Genomic DNA, 19,394 nt, shown 5'->3' with positions numbered 1-19,394 from the left:
ACAGATGGGATCTGCCCAGCCTGGGGCAGCATGTGCGGGAAGGGGGAGGGGAAAGGCCATTGGGAGTGTTTCCACAGAAGGCAAGAAATCAGGGCACCAGCCCTAGCATGGGTGAGTGAGGCTGTTTCCTGGGATAGATCTCCACAGACAGCATTCGTGGGCAGGCTGGGAGGGATGGCCTGGATTCACTTTGGAGTGGATCCAGTGTAAATGAGACTAGACTTCTCCCAGAAGGGCCCAGATACAACAGTGACAGACAGACACTGTGGGTGGAGCCTGTGAATAAATAAATGAGGTGCATTATAAAACAGTAGTAAAATAATCCCCCTGCTCTGTGACCCCAAGTCTGACCTTGTACCTGTCAATGGGGCATCATCACTGAACGGGGGAGCTGTTAATGAGGCCCCACAGGGATTGGCTGTAGCCCCCTCACGTCTCAACTTTTTAGTTAACGATCTGGAAGGAAGTATAAAATCACTGTGGCTAACACAGCTTGGAGGAGTGGTAAATAATGCTAATGATGGGGCCGTTGTATGGAGCAGCCTGGAGAGTTTGGTAAACTGGGATTAGTAAAACAAATGCAGCCAAAAGCAAGGCCCTATAGCTGGGAATGGAGACGGGTGGCCGCACCTAGAGCCTCGGGAACGGTAGCCTGGAAAGCAGTGACTAGGAGAAGGATTTACGTGTCACAGAGGACAAAGAGCTGAACACCGACTCCCATTGCTAATGTGATCCTGGGACGTAGAAACAGGGGAGCAGCGTTGGCTTCTTTGTGTATGTAATTAAATCACCTCTTCATTTCTTTAAGTAGCTGGTTGCTTGTTTGGGGGCTTTTCTGGGGGCGCGGCTTCTGCTTTGGTTTTGGTTTTGTTTAAATTTCCCGCCGGTGAGGGCGATTGCCTCCTGGTTGTGCAATCGACTCAAAAAAAAGATTTCAAGGGCTGCTGGCTAGTTCCTCTGCTCAGGAAAGTGCGGGGGGGCCATGGCTGCCGGGGACCTGGCCGAGAGCTTCCAGGACAAAGTGACTTGCTCCATCTGCCTGGAGTATTTCACAGACCCGGTGACCATTGAGTGTGGGCAGAACTTCTGCCGGGCCTGCCTCAGCCAGTGCTGGGGGGAGCTGGAGCCAAACTTCTCCTGCCCCCAGTGCAGAGAAAGCGCCCTGCAGAGAGACCTGCATCCCCACGGGCAGCTGGGGAACCTGGCGGAGCTAGTGAAATGCCTGAGGCTGCAGGCGGGGCCAGAGCCCGAGGGGCAGAGAGTGGGTGACAGGCACCAGGAGGCTCTGAAACTCTCCCGCGAGGAGGATCAAACCCCCCTTTGCTTGGTGTGTGACTGATCCTGGGCGCACCGCACTCGCACGGTGGTTCCCATGGAGGAGGCTGCCCAGGAGCACAGGGTAGGGAACAGTTATCTGCATGGTTGGAGTTACAGGGGCAGCTTCTCTGCAGCTACAGAGCCCCCCCGTGTGTCTGACCAGCCCTGGGTTAGAGCCAGGGAGCTGCCTAATAACGGGATTGTTGTGCAGTGGGAATTTTTCATAATAGTTTGGATGAATATTGTGTGTGCCTCAGTGTCCCCTATGTGGTGCATGTTTAACACCCACAGACCCCCGTTGTCGTCAGCTGGGATCAAAGAGGGGGACCTGTGGAGCTTAATGGACGAGCCTCTACTGCGTGAGCTAAAAGACCTGTTCTCCTCTCCAAGACTGTAGGAGGTTCACACATCTTTAGTTGGTCTAGGTGCTGCTGAAGGGGGACAGAGCGCCACACCAAGCAGGCATGGGTTACACATGGTTAAGGCTATGAGTTTTTCACAGAGGTTGCAGAAGTCACGGAATCCGTGACTTCCAGAGACCTCTGTGACTTCAGCTCGTAGCTCCAAGCGAGCCCCCACAGCTGCCCAGCCACTGTGAGCGGTGTGGGGATCCCGCAGCTGAACTCCCCGTGGACAGGTCACGGTCTTCTGTGAATTTTTATTTATTGCCCGTGACCTGCCGTGAGTTTTACTAAAAATATCCGTGACAAAATCTTAGCCTTACCCATGGTTAGGTAGGTGAGAGGAGGGCGGAAAGGTGTTACTCGTAGAGACCCAGAGATACAGGCATGAGGGACAGCTGGCTGCCTGGGGCCCCATGCCCATGGAGTGTCCCAGAAGACAATGGCCATTCCAATTGCCTGGACATTTGGCACCAAACAATAAATGACCATGGACGGCCCACCCTCCATGGGAAGGCAACCAAGTGTGCCCAGCTGGAGGACAAAGGACTAGGCTGGGGTTCTAGGTGTGGGCTGCTGGAGGCAGGAGAGGAGCTTGTGGGCTCGGACGACAGAGGGGACAGAGGGCTCTGGGACTGACCTAGATGGACCTTTCCATTCTCTGTCTTCACTAAGCACTGTCTGCATTGTGTTCCAGACATGTCAAAAAATAGGGAGAGTCAATTATTTTTTATTCAGGTCCAAATTTCTTGGTCAATGCATTGTCAAGGTCCAGACTTCAGAGAAAATAATACAAAATAATAACAATCATGATCATAATAAAATAATAAAAAGATTTCAAGATCTGCTCAAAAGCATCTGGTGGTCCAGATTTGGCCCACGGTCTGCCTGTTGACTGCCCGTGTAATAACCCCCACTGCTTTTACAGTGCTGGTTGAGAGTCACTCCAGGGTAAGGAAGTGGGGGTACATGGCTCCCTGGGGGCCTACAAGTCTCCCTTCGGTGTCCAACTCAGGTGGACTTGCTGACGTGAAGCAGGGGTGTTGAAGGCTCTGAGATTCAGAGTCAGGAGGCGGTGAAGCCAAGTGACTTTCCTCCTTGGAAAAAGTGTGACCTTAAGGGGGTTGCCACACTAAAGAGCTCCTCCCAGGGACTGTTCAAGAGCACCAGACCTATGGCAGGGAAACAGCCTGGAGATGATGGTGCTGGGCCGGAGCGAGCCCGGCCCAGCAGCTCTGCCGGGGAGCTACCTTGGAGCTGAGGTCACTTTTTCAGAGGGTTGGAGAAGGGGGACCTGCTCCCACAGCCTCACTCTGCTCAGTGACGATGTTATCGCTCGGCCCAAACCAGTGACCCCAAACCAGCCCCCAGAGCCATTGTCTGTTTGCAGGAGCAAATCCCGACCCGCCTGCAGCATCTGTGGGAGGAGACAGAAGAGCTCCTGGGCCTGAAATCCGACTGGGACAAGGAGAGGGAGAGGCTCCTGGTAGGTGCCCTGCCCTGCCTGGCCGCTTTGCACAGGGGTGTCAGCAACAGCAGCAGGGGGTCTCTACGCTGCTTGGGGTCTGGGTCATTCAGAAGGTTAAAGGGTTTCCAGGGTCGCTACAGGGAGACAGGTCAGGGCCATTTTAACCAGTGCAGGGCAGACTCTGCTCTCAGGTACCTGGTGTACATCAGGAGTGAGCCCACCGAAGTCAGTGGGGTCAGGTCAGACTCCTCTGGGACCCTGCTGTTAGTTCCCACTGGGGTCAATGGGTTTACACCAGGGTAGCTGGGAGCAGCCTCTGGCTCTGTCTCTCTAGCGCTGGGAGGGGGGGCGGAGGGAGAGGCCAGTAAAACACTGAACAGGCGCAGATGTGGCAGGGTCGGGGCGGAGCAGGGGGAGACTTTTGCTGATCCCAGGGTTCGAGTGTCAGACGTCCCAGTGATGCCATTGGGCAGTTTGGGAAGCACCATTTGCCACGGCCTGGTCTGCACTTCACTCTGGTGCTGGGACAGTGGTGGGGACGGGCTGGGGGCTGGTGATTTTGGGTCACATTTTTATACTAGCAAAAGCTCTCGTGTAGCCACGGTTACTCTGGCAAAGAGATGGAATGAAACGCTCTGGGGAGCCCGGACAAGGCTTTGTACCATTTCCCAAGACACCCGCTCTCCCCGGGTCCCTGCCCTGCCCCTGCGTCTCTCTGTGCACCCCAGAGGCAGACGGAAGTGGAGCGGCCGCTGGTGGTGTCCAAGTGCGAGGGGCTGCACCAGTTTCTGGCCGAACAGGAGCGCCTCCTCCTGGCCCGGCTGGGAGAGCTGGGCGAGGAGATTGGGAGGAGGAGGGAGGACAATGCCACCCACCTGGGTGAGGAGATTTCCCGGCTCAGCGCCCTGATCACGGAGCTGGAGGGGAAGCGTCAGCAGCCGGTGCTGGAATTGCTGCAGGTGAGACAGTGTCGGATGCACCCAGAGCCCAGTGCAGGGAGGGGACGGCCCCTGAGTCACTCGGGCTGACAGGGTAACTCAGTGCAGGGCGCACGGCCCGGGGCGTCTGCAGGGCCAGGGGCCCAGGGCTGCAGAGAGACAGGAGTTTGGGCTGTCGGGGAGGTGGGGGAGGCTGGTGAAAGGCTGTTCCAGCCCTGGGCTCAGCACAGAGGACCCGGCCGTCCCGTCCCTGCGGAACATCTGGTGTGAACGGGGCTCTGCTCCCTCTCGCACAGCCCTTCAGAGTCTCCACCCCACTGGGGGAGCAGCCTGTGGGGCCGGGCTGGGGGAGCAGAGTGACCCGTCTGGGGCAGGGGGCCGGCTGGGCCATGGGCCCTGACTCTCTGCTCTGTCTCTCCTTCCCCTCTGGGGTGTCAGAAGTGCTGTGAGCAGATACACCCAGGCTCCGTCTGCCCCCACAGTCAGGGTATGTCTACACTATGGAATTAGGTCGAATTTATAGAAGCGGTGTTTTGGAAATCGGTTTTATATAGTCGAGTGTGTGCGTCCCCACAGAAAATGCTCTAAGTGCATTAAGTGCATTCACTCGGCGGAGCGCTTCCACAGGACCGAGGCAAGCATCGACTTCCGGAGCGTTGCACTGTGGGTAGCTACCCCACAGTTCCCGCAGTCTCCGCTGCCCATTGGAATTCTGGGTTGAGATCCCAATGCCTGATGGGGCTAAAACATTGTCGCGGGTGGTTCTGGGCACATATCTTCAGGCCTCCGTTCCCTCCCTCCCTCCCTCCGTGAAAGCAAGGGCAGACAATGGTTTCGCGCCTTTTTTCCTGAGTTACCTGTGCAGACGCCATACCACGGCAAGCCTGGAGCCGCTCAGCTCACCGTCACCGTATGTCTCCTGGGTGCTGGCAGACGTGGTACTGCATTGCTACACAGCAGCAGCAACCCATTGCCTTGTGGCAGCGGACGGTGCAATAGGACTGGTAGCCGTCATCGTCATGTCCGAGGTGCTCCTGGTCGCCTGTGTGAGGTCGATCAGGAGCGCCTGGGCAGACATGGGCGCAGGGACTAAATTTGGAGTGACTTGATCCGGTCATTCTCTTTAGTCCTGCAGTCAGTCCTATAGAACCATCTTATGGTGAGCAGGCAAGCGATACGGATTGCTAGCAGTCCTATTGCATCATCTTCTGCCGGGCAGGCAAGCGATGAGGATGGCTAGCAGTCCTATTGTACCATCTTCTGCCAAACAGCCATGAGAAGTGGATGGCATGCAGTCCTTCTGCACCATCTGCTGTCAGCCAAACATGTAAAAGATAGATGGAGTGGATCAAAACAAGAAATAAACCAGATTTGTTTTGTACTCATTTGCTTCCCCCCCTGTCTAGGGGACTCATTCCTCTAGGTTACACTGCAGTCACTCACAGAGAAGGTGCAGCGAGGTAAATCTAGCCATGTATCAATCAGAGGCCAGACTAACCTCCTTGTTCCAATAAGAACAATAACTTAGGTGCACCATTTCTTATTGGAACCCCCCAAGAAGTCCTGCCTGAAATACTCCTTCAGTAAAGCCACCCCCTTTGTTGATTTTAGCTCCCTGAAGCCAACCCTGTAAGCCGTGTCCTCAGTCGCCCCTCCCTCCGTCAGAGCAACAGCAAACAATCGTGCATCTGAGTTGAGAGTGCTGTCCAGAGCAGTCACAATGGAGCACTCTGGCATAGCTCCCGGAGGCCAATACCTCGAATTGTGTCCACAGTACCCCAAATTCAACCCGGCAAGGCCGATTTAAGCGCTGATCCACTTGTCAGGGGTGGAGTAAGGAAATCGATTTTAAGAGCCCTTTAAGTCGAAATAAAGGGCTTCATCGTGTGGACAGGTGCAGGTTTACATCGATTTAAAGCTGCTAAATTCGACCTAAAGTCCTAGTGTAGACCAGGGCTCAGAGCCCAGGCAGCAGACCCAGCATCCCGACCGTGGGACGGTCTCACCCTCTGGATCCAGCCCCCCTCCATCCCCATAGCCCTGGGGCTGCTGCCGCTGTGTCTGTGTGACCCACCCTGGGAAGGGGAGTGCCCCACAGCTCTGGGCTGGAGAACCCTCCCTGGGACCAGGCTGGCTTGGGGGATCATTAATGGGGCTGAGAGCCTGTCACCCCGAGGGCCCAGCTAGGACCTGGCCCCAGCTCTGTCATGGCCCAAAGCCTGTCCCGTGTGAGGGGGGCCCAAGGGCCTGTGGGGAAAGAGCTGAGTGTCCCAGCCCAGGCCCTCGTGGGGCAGTGTCCCGGTCCCAGAACCCCCACCCCACGGGGAGTGACCAGGCCCCTTGGAGGCTGAGAGGAGAAGCTGAGAAGAAGCTGGGCCTGGAGAATGAGCCCCTCGCTCATCCCTGGGAGAAGCCCCTCCAGGCCCTTGTAGGGAACGTGGGGCTGGGCCAGGTGTGAGGGGAGCTGGCCCTGCCTGGGCTGGGTTTTCTCTCTGGATGGAGAGAGGCCCCCAGTCTCCAGGCTGGCCCCGGCAGATCGTGCAGGCAGTAAATTCCCTGGGCAGCAGAGGTCACGGCCCCGTTAGCCCTGCCTGTGGCCCAGCTCCCACCCACTCCCCATCTGGCTCTGGGGGGCAGGAACTTAGAGCAAAGGAGGGGGAGGAATAAACACGCTCATATCTCTGCAGGGATGAGAAGGCCATGTCTCCGCATCCGGTGCCCGAGTCCCCTGAGCTGGAAAAGAGAATCCGGGATTTCCCTCGAGAGAACAATCTCCAGGAGGCTGTGACGGGATTCCTGGGTAAGGGGCGCTGCTGGGGGTTTCTCTCATTGTATTTGAGCAGGGCAGGGGGAGGGATTTGGCCCAGCAGGTTGGGTTATTATCAGTTCCTGTGAGCCCCTATTACTCGTGGATAAGAGCTTCATTCAGAGCACTGTGACTGCCCAGCCCAGAGGGGCCCAGATCCTGGGAGAGCCCTTGGGGTCCCAGCTTCCCTGGCTGCTCAGAGCAGAGCCCAAAGGGGAAGATTTCAGGAGAGCAGATAATTCATAATCATGAATCTGTGCGCCCAGTGCTGTCTCCTGCTCTCTCCCTGGCTATCTGAGCGCAGGGGCGGGTGCTCTTGGTTAACAGGAGACGTTATCACGGATTCTCAGCCTCCCTGACTGACACCAGCTGAGCCTCAGGGCCCTAGTGTTTAAGCACTTTGGGCCACACTTTCAATGGTATTTAGGTGTCTGGTGGGAACCTCCAAAGCACCTAACTCCTATGGACTTGCCTAACCTGCTTCAGCCCTTTTGAAAATCCCATTCTCCAGGCTGTTTCCCTGCCATAGGTCTAGTGCTCTTGAACAGTCCCTGGGAGGAGCTCTTTAGTGTGGCAACCCCTTAAGGTCACATCTTGATTATCATGCACATTGTCACTTTGGATGAGCTATTACCAGCAGGATAGTGAGTTTGTGTGTGTGTGGTTTTTGGGAGGGGGGTGAGGGGGTGAGAAAACCTGGATTTGTGCTGGAAATGGCCCAACTTGATGATCACTTTAGATAAGCTATTACCAGCAGGACAGTGGGGTGGGAGGAGGTATTGTTTCATATTCTCTGTGTGTATATAAAGTCTGCTGCAGTTTCCACGGTATGCATCCGATGAAGTGAGCTGTAGCTCACGAAAGCTCATGCTCAAATAAATTGGTTAGTCTCTCAGTTGCCACAAGTCCTCCTTTTCTTTTTGCGAATACAGACTAACTCGGCTGTTACTCTGAAACCTGTCATTATGCAAGGCACTGCATTTAGCCGTATGGAGTGGAAATCTATCAACTGCATGAAAAAACTTGTACAGATACAGACAGACATCATCTTCCTTTCCAAATGCAAACAGATGGACATCGTACCAAAAGGACTGAAGGTAAAAAATCCATTACAATCTACATACCACACAGACTATGCTGACAGCTTGTGCCCCACGCTCTCAAAGAAACTGCGGAATCACCTGATCAACATCCTCTACAGCAAACAGGGAAAGATTAAGAATGAGCTCTCAAAAATGGATACTCTCATAAAAAAACAACCTTCCACACAAACTTCCTCGTGGCTGGATTTTACTAAAACTAGACAAGCCATTTACAGCGCACACTTTGCTTCTCTACAAAAGAAAAAGGACACTAAACTTTCTAAACTACTACATGCTACAAGGGGCCATAGCAATGGTTCCCTCAACCCACCTAGGAATATTGTTAATCTATCCAACTATTCTCTCAGCCCAGCAGAAGCAGCTGTCCTATCTCGGGGCCTCTCCTTCTGCCCCTCCACCCCCACGAACATGATACAGTTCGGTGGTGACCTAGAATCCTATTTTCGACGTCTCCGACTCAAGGAATATTTCCAAAATACCTCTGAACAACATACTAATCCACAGAGGTCTCCCTACCAACACTACAGAAAGAGGGATTCTAGGTGGACTCCTCCTGAAAGTCGAAACAGCAGACTGGACTTCTACATAGAGTGCTTCCGCCGACGTGCACGGGCTGAAATTGTGGAAAAGCAGCATCACTTGCCCCATAACCTCAGCCATGCGGAACGCAATGCCATCCACAGCCTCAGAAACAACTCTGACATCACAATCAAAAAGGCTGACAAAGGAGGTGCTGTTGTCATCATGAATAGGTCGGAATATGAACAAGAGGCTGCTCGGCAGCTCTCCAACACGAGTTTCTACAAGCCATTACCCTATGATCCCACTGAGAGTTACCAAAAGCAACTACAGCATTTGCTCAAGAAACTTCCTGAAAAAGCACAAGATCAAATCCGCACAGACACACCCCTGGAACCCCGACCTGGGATATTCTATCTACTACCCAAGATCCATAAACCTGGAAATCCTGGGCGCCCCATCATCTCAGGCATTGGCACCCTGACAGCAGGATTGTCTGGCTATGTAGACTCCCTCCTCAGGCCCTACGCTACCAGCACTCCCAGCTACCTTCGAGACACCACTGACTTCCTGAGGAAACTACAATCCATCGGTGATCTTCCTGAAAAAAACCATCCTGGCCACTATGGATGTAGAAGCCCTCTACACCAACATTCCACACAAAGATGGACTACAAGCCGTCAAGAACACTATCCCCGATAATGTCACGGCAAACCTGGTGGCTGAACTTTGTGACTTTGTCCTTAACCATAACTATTTTACATTTGGGGACAATGTATACCTTCAGATCAGCGGCACTGCTATGGGTACCCGCATGGCCCCACAGTATGCCAACATTTTTATGGCTGATTTAGAACAACGCTTCCTCAGCTCTCGTCCCCTAAAGCCCCTACTCTACTTGTGCTATATTGATGACATCTTCATCATCTGGACCCATGGAAAAGAAGCCCTTGAGGAATTCCACCATGATTTCAACAATTTCCATCCCACCATCAACCTCAGCCTGGTCCAGTCCACACAAGAGATCCACTTCCTGGACACGACAGTGCTCATAAACAATGGTCACATAAACACCACCCTATACCGGAAACCTACTGACCGCTATTCCTACCTGCATGCCTCCAGCTTTCACCCTGACCACACCACACGATCCATCGTCTACAGCCAAGCTCTGCGATACAACCGCATTTGCTCCAACCCCTCAGACAGAGACAAACACCTACAAGATCTCTGTCAAGCTTTCTTACAACTACAATACCCACCTGCGGAAGTAAAGAAACAGATTGATAGAGCCAGAAGAGTTCCCAGAAGTTACCTACTACAGGACAGGCCTAACAAAGAAAATAACAGAACGCCACTAGCCGTCACCTTCAGCCCCCAACTAAAACCCCTCCAACGCATTATTAAGGATCTACAACCTATCCTGAAGGCTGACCCAACACTCTCACAAATCTTGGGAGACAGGCCAGTCCTTGCCTACAGACAGCCCCCCAACCTGAAGCAAATACTCACCAACAACCACATACCACACAACAGAACCACTAACCCAGGAACCTATCCTTGCAACAAAGCCCGTTGCCAACTGTGCCCACATATCTATTCAGGGGACACCATCACAGGGCCTAATAACATCAGCCACACTATCAGAGGCTCGTTCACCTGCACATCCGCCAATGTGATGTATGCCATCATGTGCCAGCAAGGCCCCTCTGCCATTTACATTGGTCAAACTGGACAGCCTCTACGTAAAAGAATAAATGGACACAAATCAGATGTCAAGAATTATAACATTCATAAACCAGTCGGAGAACACTTCAATCTCTCTGGTCACGCAATCACAGACATGAAGGTCGCTATCTTAAAACAAAAAAACTTCAAATCCAGACTCCAGCGAGAAACTGCTGAATTGGAATTCATTTGCAAATTGGATACTATTAATTTAGGCTTAAATAGAGACTGGGAGTGGCTAAGTCATTATGCAAGGTAGCCTATTTCCCCTTGTTTTTTCCTACCCACCCCCCTCCAGATGTTCTGGTTTAACTTGGATTTAAACTTGGAGAGTGGTCAGTTTGGATGAGCTATTACCAGCAGGAGAGTGAGTTTGTGTGTGTGGTTTTTGGGACGGGGGTGAGGGGGTGAGAGAACCTGGATTTGTGCTGGAAATGGCCCAACTTGATGATCACTTTAGATAAGCTATTACCAGCAGGACAGTGGGGTGGGAGGAGGTATTGTTTCATATTCTCTGTGTGTATATAAAGTCTGCTGCAGTTTCCACGGTATGCATCCGATGAAGTGAGCTGTAGCTCACGAAAGTTCATGCTCAAATAAATGGGTTAGTCTCTAAGGTGCCACAAGTCCTCCTTTTCTTTTTCCAGGGAGGAAAGTCACCTGGCGTCACCGCCTCCTGACTCTGAGTCTCAGAGCCTTCAGCACCCCTGCTTCACGTCAGCAAGTCCACCTGAACTGGACACCCAAGGGCGACTTGTAGGCCCCCAGGGAGCCATGTCCCCCCACTCCCTTCCCCCGGAGTGACTCCCCACCAGCACTGTGAAAGCAGGGGGGGGTTATTACAGGGGTAGCCAACAGGCAGACGCGGGCCAAAGCGGGGCCCCCCGCTGCTTTCCAGCAGACCCTGAAATCTTTTGATTGTTTTATTACGAGCAGGATTGTTCCCAGTTTTTATTGTTTTCTCCGAAGTCTGGACCTTGACGATGCCTCGACCGAGGCATCTGGGCCGGAATAGGAAGGAACGGGCTCCCCGCCCCACAGCGGCCGTCCCGGATCCGGGGGGTTCAGCCGGCGTGCGTGGGAGCGGGGGGAGGAGCCCGGCCGGGCCTGGCAGCGCCGCCCCTCCGCCACGTAGCCGCGCGCCGGCCGCGAGAGGGGGCCAGGGTTGAGGCCGCCCTGATCCGGCGGCGGGAGCGGGGCCAGCCATGGGGGGGGCAGCAGCATAAAACCAGCGGCTTTGAATTGCCGACCCCCCCCACACCCAGAGACCCACAGAGAGACCCCCCCACACCCCCGACACACAGACCCAGAGACCGAGACCCCCCCCACAGAGACCCAGAGACAGAGACCCCCCCCACACCCCCCACACCCCCAGAGACCACCCCACACACACACCCCACACAGACCCAGAGACCCCACACACACAGAGAGACAGAGACCCCCCACACACACCCCCCACACAGACCCAGAGACCCCCCCACACACAGAGACCCAGAGACAGAGACCCCCCACACACAGACCCAGAGACCCCCACACACACAGAGACACAGAGACCCCCCCACACAGACCCAGAGACAGAGACCCCCCCACACACCCGCCCCACACAGACCCAGAGACCCCCCCACACACAGACCCAGAGACAGAGACACCCCACACACACACACACCCCACAGACCCAGAGACCCCCACCCCACACAGAGACCCGCACACACGTCCTGTGAACCGGGAGTTCTCGGCTATTTCTTAAACCGCGGGCAATTAGCAGCAAGATTTGAGGAGTCCCTGAACTAGTTAATATCCAAGAATAACAATTACTGCAACCCAATCAAGTAATTTTCATAGTGTGTGTACATATAGACACACACACACACATATATTGGGGCTGTCAAGCGATTAAAAAAAATCACGATTAACTGTGCGGTTGTACAACAATAGAATACCATTTACTTTAAATATTTGGCATGCTTACATTTTCAAATATATTAATTTTAATTACAACACAATACGAAGTGTACAGTCCTCGATTTATATTTATTTTTGATTACAAATATTTGCTCTGTAAAAAACAAAAAAATTGTAAAGATTCTTAAACCTTGGGCTGAGCGCTGTTGCTGTTTTTAGAAATCTCACATTGGTACCTTCTTTGCGTTTTGTCACATCTGCTGTGAAAGTGTTCTTAAAAGGAATATGTGCTGGGTCATCTTCCAAGACTGCAGTAACATGAAACATATGCAGAATGCAGGTAAAATAGAGCAGGAGACCTACAATTCTCCCCCCAAGGAGTACAGTCACAAATTTAATTGATGTCTTATTTTTTTAACGAGCATCATCAGCATGGAAATATGTCCTCTGGAATGGTGGCCGAAGCATGAAGGGGCATACGAATGTTTAGCATATCTGGCATATCTTGCAACGCCGGCTACAAAAGTGCCATGGGAACGCCTGTTCTCACTTTCAGGTGACATTGTAAATAAGAAGCAGGCAACAGTATCTCCTGTCAGTTGTAAACAAACTTTTGTCTCAGCGATTGGCAGAATAAGAAGTAGGACTGAGTGGACTTGTAGGCGCTAAAGTTTTAAACTGTTTTGTTTTTGAGTGCAGTGATGCAATCAGAAAAAACCCAACTGCATTTGTTACACTTTCACAAGAAAGAGTTTGCACTTCAGTACTTGTATGAGGTGAATTGAAAAATACTATTTTTTTTGTTTTATCATTTTTACAGAGCATATATTTGTAATAAAAAAATAATAATATAAAGTGAGCACTCTGCACTTTGTGTTCTGTGTTGTAATTGAAATCAGTATTGAAAATGGATCAAAAATATATAATAAATTGCAACTGGTATTCTATTGTTATAAGCGTGATTAATCGCGATTGATTTTTTTTGAGTTAATCGTGTGAGAGAACTGTGATTGACAGCCTTAACGTACATATATAAAATAATACCAAATCCTCAGAACACCAATATAATGGGGAAACTAATTCTTACCTTAAAATGACAAGTGATTTTATGTACTCATGTGGCACTTGTTGGCATTGCCCTAGCAACAAAGCTATTGAAACAGAAAAGCAGGCAGGGTGCGGCAGTGAGGCTGATGCCTAGCAGGGCTACCAGGGGGGAAAAAAATCTTTTCATTTTGCCTGTGCTCCTAAGAGGTTGAAAGTTACCTAAACCCCAAAGCATAAAAGTGGGAGTGGGGGCAGGTGCTTTGAAACTTCCATTCCCAGGATCGCCATGGCACATGGGTCATGAGAGACAGAGTCTACAGGGGCCAGGGCGGGGCTTGCAACTAAACTCCCATGTTTCCCTCAGGATTTTCAAACTACACTGGACCCTCACTAGAATGTGGGATTTGGAATCCATGCCAAATCCCGCATTCTAGTGCGTACTGCATTACAGTGGGGACCACGTTACAATGAAAGTTAATGACGGTGACTAAATTTGGGATCCGCAACCACGTTCTATCAGAATTTGTGTTCTATAGACGCGTGTTCTAGCGAGGGTCCGGTGTATAACTTTCAGGTTCTCGTCTCTGTCAACTCAGGCTATGTCTACCCTATAGCACTTACAGCGGCACAGCTGCAGTGGGCTAGCCCCTTGTTCTGTGTTTGGGAGTGGCGGGGATTCCTTCATGGTCCTTTTCCTCTTTCAGGTGCTTTCAAGGGTCATCATGGTGCACCTTGGTAAGTGCAGACAGGGCTTGTTAAGGGTTGCGTGCACACCATGTTGTACTGACAGACCCCAGTTTCTGCATCCCTCTAAATCAATCACAGTTAGTGGAGAATGTGCAGCCTTCACCGCTGAACTCTCTTAAGGGTTGGTAGAGCAAATCTGTCATCTTTATTGTAAATAAATTGCTTTAAGACCTCAATGTCCTGGCAAGGTACAGACTTCGATTCCATCATGAAGAATAATCTATTGTTGCTGCGTAAGGGAAGGTTACAGCAGTTTTCTTGATTTTTAAATGAAACCAAGCTTTTCTCTAAGGCCTTTGGAATTTTTTGGCTCGACGTCTATACGCATCTGTTTATAATCAAATCTATTGTGACACCTGTTGATCTTCCCTTCAGCTCATCTCCTTATGAAGAATTATCATGGAGGACACGTAGCTATCCGATTGGCTCTTGGTGGTTGTGCCAACAGACCCTTCTTCCGTATAGTGGCCGCATATAACAAGCGAGCACGGGACAGCAAGTATTTGGAGCAAGTGGGCTGCTATGACCCACTCCCAAATAGCCACAATGAAAAGCTTGTTGGCTTGAACATCGAGAGAATCAAACACTGGATTGGTTGTGGAGCACATGTCACAAAACCGGTTGAAAAACTTCTAGGTAACTCAGTGTGTTTTCCAATCTGAACTATTTGCTTATGTCTCTTAAAAGACAATAGGTTTTCCTTGGTGATCCTCCGCATACTTGGAGTACCAAAGACTCTTTCTTCATTTCTTTGCATGAATCCTTGAGAATATGTATATATGCAGTCACCCTTCTTTTGGCCACAGGAAATGGGATGTTTCAGAGTAGCAGCCTTGTTAGTCTGTATCCGGAAAAAGAACGGGAGGACTTGCGGCACCTTAGAGACTAACAAATTCATTTGAGCATAAGCTTTCGTGGGCTACAGCTCACTTCATCAGATGAATAGAATGGAACATATAGTAAGAAGATCTATCTACACATACAGAGAATCATGAAAAGGTGGGAGTTGCCATACAAACTGTAAAAGGCTAATTAAGATGAGCTATAATTTGTTAGTCTCTAAGGTGTCACAAGTACTCCTGTTCTTTTTGAGGAAATGGGAACGGGTCTCATTTATGGAGAGGCTGAGCTGGCCGAGACAGCAGTAAAAGGCACTTCAAGCCACTAGAGGGTTAGTGAGAGAGACAATTACTCTCACTTCTTAAAAGTCTCATTAACTATTGGAACAGTTGACCGAGGGTTGTCGTGAATTCTCCATCACTGACAATTTAACTTGAGATTGCATGTTTTTCTGAAATATATATGCTAAGAATTATTTTGGGGAAGTTCTATAACATGTGTTATATAGGATGTCAGACGAGATAATCACAGCGCTCCCTTTTAGCCTTTGAATCTGTGTGTCTAGAACAGTCATATTGCAACTCCAGCTATAAATATCAATAATCTTTCTTTCAGGTCTTTCTGGATTTTTCCCATTGCATCCTATGACAATCACAAATGCAGAAAGATTAAGGAAGCGAAGAGCCTTGAAAGCCATAACAGCTTCTGAGGAAGAAACTCCAGGTGACTGATAACATCTAACTGAACTGAATTACTCAAAAGATTACTGTACAGACAATGATCAGAACAGTGTGCCAACTAAAAAGGACAATATATTTACTACAGGCAAAGAAATGATAGTGGATGTCAATTATTTCATAAGAACATTAAAGTATTTTGAAGCTTTAGGAGTCCTCAGACAAGGATTCTGATTGTCCTCATTTGTTAATTACTTCTTATTTTTCACAAATTATTAATCTTTCATGTTTGTCAAACTGCAATTACTTAGGCCCAGATCCACCAAGGTAAAATTTAGGCTCCTAAATTCCACTGAAATCCAATGGAATCCAAGAACCAAAATACCTTTGTGCATCTGGGCCTTCCAGATTACAGCATTCATACAAACTGAATACAAACTCCCGTTTTCTAAATAGCTCTATTGTGGAGGTAGAGAGAACGTTACTGACCGTCGTAAGAGTCTAATGTATAGGAAGTTGTGCTGGATCAATGAACAGGTGAGGATGCACCTGGAGGCTTCCTTCTAAATGTCACCTTACCATTACTTAAGACAAGCCACAGTTGGTTTTTAATTTTACAGTGAACTATTTCAAGATTTTTGTTAGAGGAGGGACACTCAGACCTGGCCACTGTTGCTTCTTTATTTTCACCCAGTGAAGCTGCAAATAGTGTAAGCGGCAGAAAATCCTTTTTTCGGTGCAGGGGTGCAGCACAGAATGTGACACGAATTACTTCACCACACTACTGTTCTTCCAGAAGGTATCCCACAGAACATGACCACTCTACACATAGCAAATACTTGGATGGTTTTATACCTTTCTTTCTCCCTGAACAGTATTTGATCAAACATTATACATGCGTCCAGCTAAAACAATAATTTAAAAAACCAGGAATTACTACATGATGTTCATAGATGATCAGCCACCCATAGCAGCCATTCATATTCCAGCGTGTTAAGCACAATAAGAATTGAGCTATGTTCAGAGGCAGACGGCTATCCCTGTTACTTGGAGGAACTCGCACATCATTCATTCTAGAGTCTTCCATCCACATTCTGACTCGCTTAAATGTCTTAGGTAAGGCTTGTACCATCCCCGAAGATCACCAACCTCAGACTCTGGTAGACCAAACAAAGCCACTGAGTTTGAGTCATAGAACCATCACCCCAAAAGCCTTAATGCCAATCAGTGCAAATCTCAGAATTGATGATGGGGAGCACATGAGATCTTTCTCAGCCCACACAGTGCAGCGCATCACCCCTTGTAAAGCACTCGACGTAACAAAGCTGAGACACGCTCACTGGACGATCACAGTATCCTGCTTATTTAAGAAGAGCACAATACAATAGACCACTCTAGTGCTGACAGAAAAGACGCCTTCCTCAGCTGTTGCTCCAAGATGGCAATCTGCTGCTGTTCCTGCATGTGAGGAAGTTGGTGGGGCTCAAAAGGAGGGCAGCTCACAGCAAGAGAAATGGCTGAGAAGAGCTAGGCAAGTTAGAGGCACTTGAGATTCATTGCAGGCCTGTGTGTTGCTCCCTTGGCAGCACACCCATAAGGGTGCGGGGAGAACCATGGAAACTCAGCCAGCTCTCACTTGCCAGGCAGCTGGGAATTGGTTACATTTTTAATGGAGAAGTAAAATCTGAGCAAATGTATACATGGAACCAAAGAAAAATAAGATCTTTTGGGTGATACCTGAAGTCCTGCCTGAAAAGGTCCAGGCAGACATGGCTGGTTTGGATTTTGCCTATTAGTACATTTAAACCAGGGGTTCTCCGAACACATTTTTTGGTGGCCTCGGGCTGTGACCCACCAATTCTTCCTGGTGGCCGCACTGACACTTTTCCCTAAAATACGTAACTGTAGGAAAAACAAATAAATATGCACAGACACGTGTCCAAATCCTTGTAATTTATTGATGTAGGGTTTTTTCAGACTCACAAATAATATGAAAAATTATATTTGTATGTTGAATATTGCTTTTCGCAGCACACTCAGTAGCTAGCTGGGAGTTTGTGAAAAGTGATATTAACAAACATACAAGTATCACTTTTCACAGCCTCCCAGGTAGCTAGTCAGTGTGCTGTGAAAAGTGATCCTTGCATGTTTCTTTGTTTCGCTTTTCTCAGCAAGCCCCAGGTTTGGAGAGGGAGGCAGCAGGGGTCTGGGGCAATGGGGGGGATAGAGGTGGAACCAGGGAAGGCAGTGGGGGCTGGGGGCGATAAATGGGGGTTCGGGGAGGCGGGGAGAATGGTGAGCCCTGCTGCCAAAAGGCTGGACAAAATCATGTTGTTGGTGTAATGCAGGAGGTCAGATTAAAAAACTCACATTAGTCCTGTCCATGGAATCACAGCACTGGAAGGCCCGTCCTAGTCCCGTCCCCTGCACTCAAGGCAGGACTAAGTACAGTAGAACCTCAAAAATACGAACACCAGAGTTACAGACGGACCCGTCAGCCAGACACCACGTGGCCCCAGAAGTACGCAGTCAGGCAGCAGCGGAGACGAAAAACAAAAAACCCAACAAATACTGAGCTGTGCCGGCATGGCATCGTCCAGTTCGGCACATCGGGGCTGCCTGTCCCTACCCCCACCCACGACTTGCCACGCGGAAGGCCAGCCACGTACAGGTGAAGACGCTGAGGTTCACGGGCACAGCTGTGAGCTCCCGAGAAGGAGTGCTGGGGTCTGCACTAGCCACAGGGGCTGTTTCCCGCCTCTGGCTGGGAGGGGGACAAGCCTGCAACCTTAGTCTCAGTCCAGGAAAGAAGCTCCCTGAGGTGCTGCTGGAACCTGGCTGAGAGCGTCAGCTGCTGGAGCCCAAACTCCTGCCCGCCTGCCGCGCTCTGGAGGAGCGGCTGCGTTTGAAAGGGCCCCGGCCTGCACTGCGCACCCACTGGTGCCAAAGCGCCCCCGGGTGCCTCACGCATCACCCTTGCAGTCAGGGGGCGAGAATCAGAAACTTGCCGGGCAGCCGCTGCAGAGTGTGAGCCCCCGTTCCGAGCACTCCGCCCTGAGGAGCAGCCCATAACGGCTTGGGCAAAGTTACCAACAACCTCCATTCCCGAGGTGTCCGTAATTCTCCTGTATTATCTAGACCAGGGGCTGTCAACAGGTGAACCACGGGCCAAATCCGGGTTGCCAGACGCTTTTGAACAGACCCCACAAACTTTTTATTTACATATTATCGTTATTATTATTTTTTTAAATGAATTTCTCTGCAGTCTGGCCCCGACTGTACGTTGATGAAGAATTTGGACCTTGACAAAAAATAATTGACTACCCCTCACCTAGACCATCCCTGAGCGGTGATTGTCGATCCTGCTAAGAACCTACAATGACAGAGATTCCACAACCTCCCTAGGTAATTTGTTCCAGAGCTTAACTATGCTGGCAGGAAGTTTTTCCTAACATCCAACCTAAACCTCCCTCGCTGCAATTTCAGCCCATTGCTTCTTGTCCTGTCCTCAGAGATTCACAAGAACAATTTTTCTCCCTCGTCCTTCTAACAACCTTTTATGTACTTGAAAACTGTTCACATGTCCCCTCTCAGTCTTCTCTTCTCCAGACTAAACAAACCCAGTTCTTTCAACCTTTCCTCGTAGATCATGTTTTCTAGACCAGCGGTTCTCAACAGGGGGTTCGTGGCCCACTGGGGGTCCATGAACCCTTTCAGGGGGGCCGCAGGGCCCCATGGCTAAAATCCAAAGCCCGAACCCCAGCACCTCCCGCAGGGCTGAAGCTGGGAGCAGCAGGGCTGAATTCTGCACCCCCGAGCTCCGGTGCTCCCCAAGGGACAGAAGCCCTGAGCCCATGGGCAGAGTTGGGGGAACACAGGGGTGTTACACCTCCCCCAAACT

The 19,394-nt window shown here is 50.5% G+C and overlaps 1 long non-coding RNA gene across 1 annotated transcript; it reads left to right on the top strand.

Moving 5' to 3' along the window:
- Nucleotides 1–6,811: 6,811 nt before the first annotated feature.
- LOC311528535 lies at nucleotides 6,812–15,718 on the top strand. Its single transcript, XR_014713629.1, has 2 exons — nucleotides 6,812–6,924; nucleotides 14,352–15,718. It is a non-coding gene; the product is annotated as an uncharacterized lncRNA (long non-coding RNA).
- The last annotated feature ends 3,676 nt before the right edge of the window (nucleotides 15,719–19,394 follow it).

Source organism: Lepidochelys olivacea, assembly GCF_965140295.1.
Source record: "Lepidochelys olivacea isolate rLepOli2 genome assembly, chromosome: 11".
In the NCBI taxonomy this organism is placed as follows: domain Eukaryota; kingdom Metazoa; phylum Chordata; order Testudines; family Cheloniidae; genus Lepidochelys; species Lepidochelys olivacea.
This window is presented reverse-complemented; position numbering and strand designations above follow the sequence as displayed.